Here is a 10,300-nt window from a genome sequence, read left to right as displayed (position 1 = left end):
TACATTGGATACCCAGTAAAAGCTTTCTCTTCCTAATTGAAAGGGGTTGACCATAGTCAACTCGGTTGACCAAATGGTAAAGAGAAAGGCTAAGTCTGATATTGTTCCATGTATCATTCCCAAAGGGTCCATATGATTCTTTTGCCAAAAGGAGAGGCCATTGGTTGCGAAGCTGCCAAATTTACCTGAAAGATCATAAGGCTGGTAAAGTCAATAAGTTTGACTCTACTTCAGGTAAAGTCCACTATCTAACTCAATTAAGTTTCTATTCTAAGATTATTATTACATGATGTGACTGGTTCACATGTTGATGTTTTAAGGATCAAAGGAAAAGTGAAGGAAACTTAAAAAAAGAGTATGTTGAATCGGACCACGAAGATGGATTTCTATCGCTTGATTGAAGATCGGATTCTTAAGCTACTGTTAGGAGTTATGATAGATTGCTAGGAAACATGTAATAACATAGTTTTCATTTAAAGTTGGATTTTAAGGAAAAGTTTTTTCCTCATTTTATAAATAAATAAAAGTTTGTTTTACTTTATTTATATCTCCTTGCAATGACATTTTATAGAAACTTGATGTTTGTATGTTTCTAGCAATATTGAAAATATGAATTTGATTCTTTAATTTGTGGTAGTGTCTAAGTTTACCAAATAAGGAAAACTTCTCATCACCCAAGTTTTCATTTTGATAGAAACTTGGAATCATACAAGTTGTACATCATGATGAATGAGAACTTTCAGCTTTGGAAAATTAAGACTAGTTCCTTGTCCACATGTATATGTGATTCAAGTGAAGGACTAAGGGAACGAGTACACATTCTTGTGCACTAGTCAAGTCCACTACAAAAGATCGAAAAGACTATTCATCATGATTTACTAAAGTTTAGTAATTATGGTTATACTTACAGGCTTAAGTACAAGTTTTTATTCTTGATTTGTCATTATCCTTCTCTTGTGATTATGGTTTTGACAAATCCACATGGATAAGAACACATACATAATAAAATCTAAGTGTCATAAGGTTTCTCTCTGATTCATGAGAATGATGGTGAGGAAACACTTTCACTAAGTTGATGTTAAGTAGATAACAGTTGTGATATTTGCATTCTCAAAGTCGTTAGTGGAGCATGTGTGGTTAACCGGCACACTAACGTGGACTTATGAGAAACGGAAAAGGTCTAAACAATTGAGACTATGATTACGACATCCCTTTTCATAGTTTTGAAATTGTTTAGACACACATGTTTGCTATCTAAGGAAAGGTGTATGATTTTGATAAAGTTTATCAAAAACATCTCGTATCAGAAGTCTGAACTTTGGTAAGGAAGTCAATAAAGTTTTGATTTCTCGAAGTCCAGCTGATTTCTGAGTACATGTCAAAGCTAGTGGGAGCATAAGTGTTATGCTAATAATCATCATGTTAGTGGGAGCATGATAATTATGATAAAGGTTGCAAGTTAGCAATGTTAATTATAGAAAACAAAAGTTTCAATTCGTGGAGTTGTAGGGGTTGAAAAGTTGTTTTGCTATAATTAAGGGAGAGGAAATTATACTTCATTTCAATTCTAAAAGGCTTCGATTGAGATTTTAATCATCTTTAGTCAAGAATATATATATATATATATATATATATATATATATATATATATATATATATATATATATATATATATATATATATATATATATATATATATATATGAATTTTATGTTGGTTTGGTTCAACTTAAGAAAATTCTATATATTGCGTTCTTAAAATTCGATTATGATTACGACATCCCTCTTCAAAGTCAAATTTTGAGAACATGGAAAATAAAAATATTGTAGCAAAAGACTGGTCTAGAATCATGTCTTTATGTGAGACATCATGAATCGTGTCCCATTTGCTTTGGGTACAAGATCGATTGCATGTGGTATAATATTTATCCTTTCTAAAATTTTCCAAATGCCTGTAGCATTAAGAAGGGAAAAAGGTCTAGAATTGGATATGACTAAAATGATTAAGCAATTGTCGAGGACAATCTAAGGTTTACCAAAGATTGGTTGCTCAGGGACAGTTGGAAGTATAATGTTAATTTTTAGAAGGACCATATTGACATATTCTGAAAAGAAGCAACTCTTGTTCAGAAGTGATAGTCAAAATGGGAATATGGGAAGGTGGAAGTTGTTCAATAAATCTGTGTAAGATTAGGAAACTTAATGCAAGAAGGTTGTTTCCAAGGAGTTGATCTCCTTTGGAATGCTCTGTAATGTATGTTTTCAAGTCTTTGTGATTTTGTGCATAATCATTACAACAGGATCAATGCATATAAGTTTAGAATCTAGCAAATTTCGGTAAATGGCATGAATTTGGAATTCCTACATTTGCGGTAAGGATTTGGGACTGTGAAATGAGAATCATTGGAGTTATGTACAATCGATCTATTTCACAAAGTAAAGATCATAGAAAAACTTAGTATGCATACTTGGTGTATGGCATAACTAATGTTTAGACAAACATAGTGTGCATACTTGGAGTATGGCATGACTAGTGTTTAGAAAAACATAGTGTACATGCTTGGAGCATGGGACAACTATTGTTTTAATTCAAGTATAAAGTTGATAGTTTGAAACAGTATGCAATGAATGATGGGTAATCAAGATGGTGATAAATAAAAGATGTGCTACTTATATTCATAAGTTCTGAGACCATATTGGATTCGATTATTCTTGTGTTTCACTTTGCATGTTTTGACTTCCAGAATAACTAGGTCGTTCTTCCTGAATGACTAATTTATTCAAACCATCCACAGTCGGTCATATGTTGGAAATAGATATGAATCAAGACTGTCATGGGTTGGCTTGTAGAGGTCTAAGATGTTGGACAAAGTCGTGCTACAACACTCATGAGTGCTCATAAGTTTTAAGTATTGGATTCAACCCACGCTCATTGGAATCACTTCATGGATTTTATCACGAGTGATTATGAGACGATAATATCTTATATTCTTCAAACCTAGAGATATGAGTTGTTACTATGAGTTGGTTATACATTTATTGTACGAAACTGCATTGGTAACTCGATGTTATAAAACGTTCCTTTGTGTATGATTCAACAAGTAGTAGAACAAGCCATATGATTCGAAGTTTATCCATTCCTTTTACCTTCGGGATAAAAGCGATATATGTGGGCCCCTCGATGATTTAGTGATGATACATGTGAGTGCTTGGCCAAGCCAGGACTGATTTAATCTATTCAATCAATCAGTCATCATGAATTGGAAATCAGGAAACAACAAATGGACAGAGAGAATGATTTATAATCCATGTCTAAGTCTATATGATATCTAGAATGGAGGAATATATGATCCCTTATCTAATGGACAGGTCATTGACAAAGCTCAGAGTTCATCGACAAGGTCAGAGTTCGACAGCGGCTTTTGAGAGCTACGATTGCCAGTTGGTTTTTGAAGTCATACACAATAATAGTTTTAGACTTATCCAAGTGGGAGAATGTTGGATTAGTGTCTAAGTCCATAAGTATAATCGGTATGCACTTGACCCGACTTGTTATGGTCCATTTGGGTTGCATGGCATTGGAACAATTGGATAGACCGTTTGTGAGAAGAGGACATTTGTGACATATTAATATATTATAAGTTCTAATATATTAATATGAAATCATGTTATTTAATTAGTATTGATCAAGAATTAATTTGGACTTAATTTAGTGATCCCAAGAGACTAATTAAATATATGGGGATTGATTTTGTAAATCATTCATTCTTATATATGTGGGCTTATGATCCAAGATTCCTTATGTTGGGTTTAACCCATGTGGTGATCCATGGATACTCCATGGAGGTTAAAACCCATGGAGCATAAGGAATGGGTAAAGTCATGAGTTACAAGGTGTAACCCTAATAGCCACACTATATAAAGACCCCATTGGTTTGTGAAATGGGCATTAGTGTATACACAAGAGGGCAAGTCGATTCCTAGAGTTCATGTGTCTTCTTCTCATGGTTGCTCCATATGTCGGTAATGTTGTGTGAACCATTTGAGGTGTCACACTTGGGGCACTAGGATCTTAAGCTTCATGGAGTCAAGCTACATCAACAAGGTATGTATTCTATCTATTTTATTACCCAAGTATCAAAGATTGTATGCTAGTTAGGGTAATACCTTGAAATATTCATATTTTCATGTATAATAGAGAAAACATAGATACAAGGTATTTAAGGTTGCATGTACACCATAGGAGTGTTAGAATGCTCAAAACCCAATACATACTATACACTAGAACAGAAGGAACATACTATACACTAGAATAGAAGGGACATACTATACAAATACAATAACAAAGATAACATTAATGTGAGCTAGTACTTCATGGCATGGCAATATACTGTTGTGTCATGTTTTGTAACCAGAGTCTCCTGGAGGGAGAGCGTTAGTTTGTGTATAGATCTATACGAGATTGACCATCCTACACCTTGATGTTAGCTACAGTGGGACCTGCAGGTCTACGGGTGACGAATATCATACCATTTCGACTTCTTCGATCGTCGTGTTTTACTAGTCAATCAAGTATGGTTATAATCTCATTACATTTTACCTTACATCAAACACTTACAAACATTTACATCAAACACTTACAAACTTTCATCAAACTTATACAAACATTTGACACTAAAATACTTATGAAATCACCAGTTTAAATGCTGATCTACTCTTTCAAAATAACTTGTATTCTCAGGTCACCAGTAGACAGGTACAGATGGCCAAGTTTTGAGAAGATAGAGTACTTTCAAGACTCGTCTTTTATTTTGATATATATATATATATATATATATATATATATATATATATATTTGGTGTCTTACAAATACATTCAGAACACACATGTATACACCACCATGGAGGCTAAGGGACGATTTCTATGGTTTTGGGGACTTGGAGGCTATAAGAGAGGCCATCCCTACAGACTTAATGTACTTGTATAGGGTACAACATCAAAAATTAGGGTTTTCCTTTACCACTCATACGCCCTGCATACTCCTCGTATACCCAACGTACGAGGTCTCGCACACCCGATCCAAACCTCGTGTTACGCTAAGTATACACTACATTATGCCTCACGTACCACCCTTCTCATCAGTACTGTAACATCCCAAAATTCGTACTAAAAATTTTCTTTAAATCATTACCAAAACCATAATCATAAAAACATATCATAAGTCATAACATGAAATCATAGTATTAATTTCCAAAATATATGTTCATTATCAGAGTAAAACATCCCAGGCTGACTAACCTGTGGTGTGTGTCATGCGATCACCCCGAGCTCTTCCCTCCACTACCAGAAGTACCTGAAACCACAACTGAAAACCGTAAGCATGAAGCTTAGTCAGTATCCCAACCTACCACATACCCTGCATAAACACATACAGCATATACCGGGCCACCCCCGCTACTTCGGGCCTCGCCCACTACAACGGCCCCGCCGCTCCAGGCCCCACCTGGCTTCGAGCCCCGCTCGGATACAGATCTGTTTCACTTAGGCCTCGCCTATCACTGGGCCTCGCCCGCTAACATATACTAACACATAAGCATATCACAACACTTAAGCTAACATACAATAATAAATCTTGTCCTGAGGCCTCGCCTATCTTGGGCCACACCCTTGTCCTGCTACTGATGAGTCATGGAACCCCGTCCACGCTCCGAATGATAATGAGATACGGGCCTAGCCCACACTCACTCTTTCCCTAACTTGGGCCTCGCCCCTGTTCTGCTACTAATGAGATGTGGAACACCGTCCACACTCAGCTATTGGTGAGATACAGGACCTCACCCACACTCACCTCCCTACCAGGCACATACATGTATCACACAGACAACAAGTATAAACTATAATATAAACCATTCCTTGGGCACCCGTCCGCTATCATTGGACCTTGGTCCTGAATATCATTCTAGCATACCGCGCCTAGGGCTAACCCCCGGGTCTTCCTACTCATAACTACATGGGCCGACATTATGGCTGTAGACCCATTAACACAAATGGAAACTCACCTGGTACTGCTGAACTTGCTGGTAACCCCTCTGGATGCTGACCGACAAATCCTTGAACCGCTGCTCCACTAGCTCTCCGAGCTACCAATACCAAAACATATAACACTTAGCTTAACTGTTCTCCAAAGTCAACTATGTCAACTCTGGTCAAAGTCAACCTTCCATGTCAACCCTACTCACCGAGTCTGCCTACTGACTCGCCGAGTTCATTAGCTCAGAATCCTTTCATTCGCGACTCGACTCGCCGAGTCAGCCCCTGACTCACCGAGTCTACCGATTTCCGAGTCTTAACCTGTCCAACTCACTGGGTCCCCACTCAACTCACTGGTCCGAGTCCTAACTTGAAGGGTTTGGGGTTTCACGACTAGACTCGCCGAGTCCAAGAACAGACTCGCCGAGTCCCAGTCAATCTTCAACAGACTCACCGAGTTGTTCTTCCAACTCACCGAGTTCGTGCCCAACTTCATCCAACTCGCCGAGTCCACCCATATGACTCGCCGATTCGTTCCAGTTCTTAATCCATACAGTGGCTTTTCGAGCCACGCTGCGGCTCCAAACTGTAGATCCACTCTTCCCAAGTCTATTCCTCACGTAAAGTTGCAAACTTTACGTGAAACCAAGGAGATATGAGCTTAAAACACTTTAGGGCTAGGGCTTGGGGAAAAGATGCTTTACCAACACACCAAGAACTGATACTTTAAGACCCTCTAGGCCAAATACACTTAGATCTGAAGGGATCCATCTTGAGGACGTCCAAATCGCTAAATGCATCGTACTTGGTCCAAAATCTCATAAAGAGGGACATGAAGAGATCTAACAAATAACAAGACACGGAAGGAACTTGGTTACCAAAATGAGTAGCAAAGAGATGAATCTTCTGGATCCACAATCTTCCTCTTGAACCCTCAACTCCTTCTTCTCCTTCTAGACTTCAAGAACACTTAAATCCTTCAATATTGGCTCACACACTCAAAGAGAGCACTAGGGTTTCGTGGGATAACTTCTGGACAATGGGGGCTACAAATGATGCTGATAGAAGGAGAATGAGATGTTTAAATAGTGCACAAAGTCCCAGATTTAGGGTTTCCCAATACAGACCGGACTCGCCGAGTCCCCTTTTCCGACTCGCCGAGTCAGTTACTTAATCGATCCCCGGATCCCGCTCTGACTCGTCGAGTCCCTCTTTGGACTCGACGAGTTGGCCCTTTAACTTAGGGTTTTCCTTTCCTTACTTGGTCTTTCTGATTATGGGTGTTACAACTCTCCCCCACTTAAACTAAACTTCGTCCTCAAAGTTTCTCGATGGCCAATCGCACTGCAATTTGCTTCCAACACTCTGCTTAGTAGACCTAACATCCGCTAACTACCTTCGCTGGCCTTCCGCCCGGTCATTATGACTAACATTATTCCTTGCGGATAATAATCTCGGGTCAACCCTGACCCTGAACATTCTGGAAACACAACTTACTCAACTGACAATCCTTCTGGTACTCTCCGAGTACTGCAACTGAACCCATAAGGGTTCACCCCTCTCTCCTTGTACGTTTTCTAGCCTTCCCAAGGCAACGTTCCAACTACCTCCCTCTGCCAATGTGAAGGTCCCAACCTTCACTGAATCCATTACTCCCGCTACATTATGTGCGGGTCATACTGCCAGTACCCATAGGATACTCCCTACTACTATAACTTAGTGCTGAGTATCCATCACAGCGAATGGTTCAGATAATCCTTCGAGTAAGGGATTCATCCCTGCAACGGTTAGACTCAAACGAGAGCTGCGCGATAGGGTCAAACCCTTCCCTATGAGATTATCCAACCTTGCTGTGAGATGCATAGCACCCCCGATCAACTAGCTACCTTATACCATAGCTGCTTACCAACACTGCCACTGACTGTAAATTTTTGTTGTCCCTTATCTTCCTTCCGGATGAACTGAGACCACCCTGGTCCCTACTGATCTATCAATATTTGGATTACCTGCTCCCACCGGTCGCTAGCTCCAACACAAACTTCTTGTCGCTCCCAGCGACTTCCGAGGAACTTAGGCTACCTAATCCTGCCCCCTTCTACTCTGCCATTCTGGTACTACAAGTCCTAGGATCCTCGATCCCCTAACTTGACCCTAAGGTCCTTACCAGGTCCCACATGTGCTACTAAAACTCAAGGGCCTCACCCACGGGTCTCACCCGACGATACAACTGAGCAACCCTACTCTCAGGTCTCACCTATACTGCTACTCTTATACGGGCCTCGCCCACGGGTCTCACCCAACTACAACCTGGAGCGGCCTCTCCCAAGGTCTCACCTCTCTAGGGTTATGCAGGCAGCTCCATACTATTCTCATCCACTACCCATTCCTGATCCCTATCTGATCACTAGGAGATAAGGGCCTCGCCCCAACTCTGCTAACGAAGCTACTAGGGAACGCTGTGGCTTACCCGCAGTCTCACAACACTTCCACCACTGACTGTTAGTGAATGATACGGTTTCCCCATAGTCTTAAAACACTCCCACCACTGACTGCTAGTGAATGCTACGGCTGCCCCATAGTCTTACAACACTCCCACCACTGACTGCTAGTGAATGCTAAGGCTGCCCCGTAGTCTTACAACACTTCCACCACTGACTGCTAGTGAATGTTACGGCGGCCCCGTAGTCTTACAACACTCCCACCACTGACTGCTAGTACGAAAGCATCCCATGCTATCAGTTCTCAAGATCCTCTTCCGACTCACTTGAGTCCTACAGGCGATCCTCCAACCTGAATTCCCAACCATATACCAACCATCTCGATTACATGATCTAACTGTTGGGAAGTTTTCTCAAACTCGCAACCCTAAACTCATCAACCTATCCATCAATGTGCTACTTCTTTTCCTTCTCAGAGGTCGTGTACTCGTCCTGGATCTGCGCGCTCTTACCAATATACACTCGGAGGGTTCTCCCCCACTTTGATCCTGATTATACCTCACTGCCCAATGCTTGAGAAGAATTCCCAATCTTCTCTGCTATCCTGAAATCGATCTGCTAAGAACCTAAGCTTGCCACAGCTAGGGATTTAACCAATTCGTTACCCAATAACGCCTTCCTGAATCTAGCGGGACACTACTGAGTCCCACACAAGCATGATATAGCTACTGCATTCTAGGTGACTCGCTCCAATAGGGCACAACCCCTAACTACCATTATACTAACCCAAGCATGCAGATGGCATATAACTAAATCACAAGCAAGCCACACAATTCTGAAATACTTCTATCCATAACGATGCTGAACCATAACAATGTAATCATGAATAGAGATAGCAGAAAATGAAAGACACATACCTGCAACGTCCGGAGCTGCTCGTGTCTCCATGGTAGTCATCTGAAAAGCCCTGCCTCCTACCGCAGGCGCCTCTGCTCGGCCCTGACGGCCGTCTGTGATCCTCAAAGTTTTAGGGGCAGGTGCTATCACCCGTCCTGCTGAAAACAAACTGGGGCACTGGGCCTTCTTGTGTCCCTGCTGACTGCAGTGGAAACATATAAAGTCCGATCCCTGTGTGGTGGTAGTAGTACAATCCCTGCTAAGATGACCAGTCCGGCCGCACTTAAAGCAGCCCAAATCTCCACCACTACCACTCCTGCACGCACCCTCATGCGTCCTACCGCACCTCCCGCATCGGCCGCGGCTCTGGTAATCCCTCGATCTCGAATCCGACCCCTTGGGCCTTTTGCCCGAACCCGTGACTGCCTGAACCTCATCCGGCTTCTTCTTCCGGATCTGCTCCAAATCAATCTCCCTCTCTCTCGCTCATGCGATAATATCCTCCAACGTTTTATAGTTGGACCTACTCACAAACTGCCTGATATCATCCCTCAACATCTCATGATATCGGGCCTTCTTCATCTCCTCGTCCACGACATACTGTGGAACAAGGAGGGCCCTCTCCCTGAACTTGGCGGTGATCTCCGCCACAGTCTTAGTAGTCTGCGTCAAATCCTGAAACTCCTGTGCCAGCTGCTGCCCCTCAATAATCGGCGAAAACTCAGCCCTGAATCTGGCCGAGAAATCGCTCCATGTCGTCGCGTCCAACGCGACATCGTCACCAATGGAGTGACCAACCTCTTCCCACCAATCCCTCGCTCTGTCCTTCAAAAGACAGGAGGCGAGTCTAACCTTGTCCCCCTCAGGACACCGACTCATACGGAACGCGTTGGCAACATCGGCCAACCACCTACTGCTAGTGATAGGGTCCCTAG

This window comes from Lactuca sativa, chromosome 8 (genome assembly GCF_002870075.4).
Source record: "Lactuca sativa cultivar Salinas chromosome 8, Lsat_Salinas_v11, whole genome shotgun sequence".
Taxonomy (NCBI): Eukaryota; Viridiplantae; Streptophyta; class Magnoliopsida; order Asterales; family Asteraceae; genus Lactuca; species Lactuca sativa.
Note: the sequence above shows the minus strand (reverse complement) of the source record.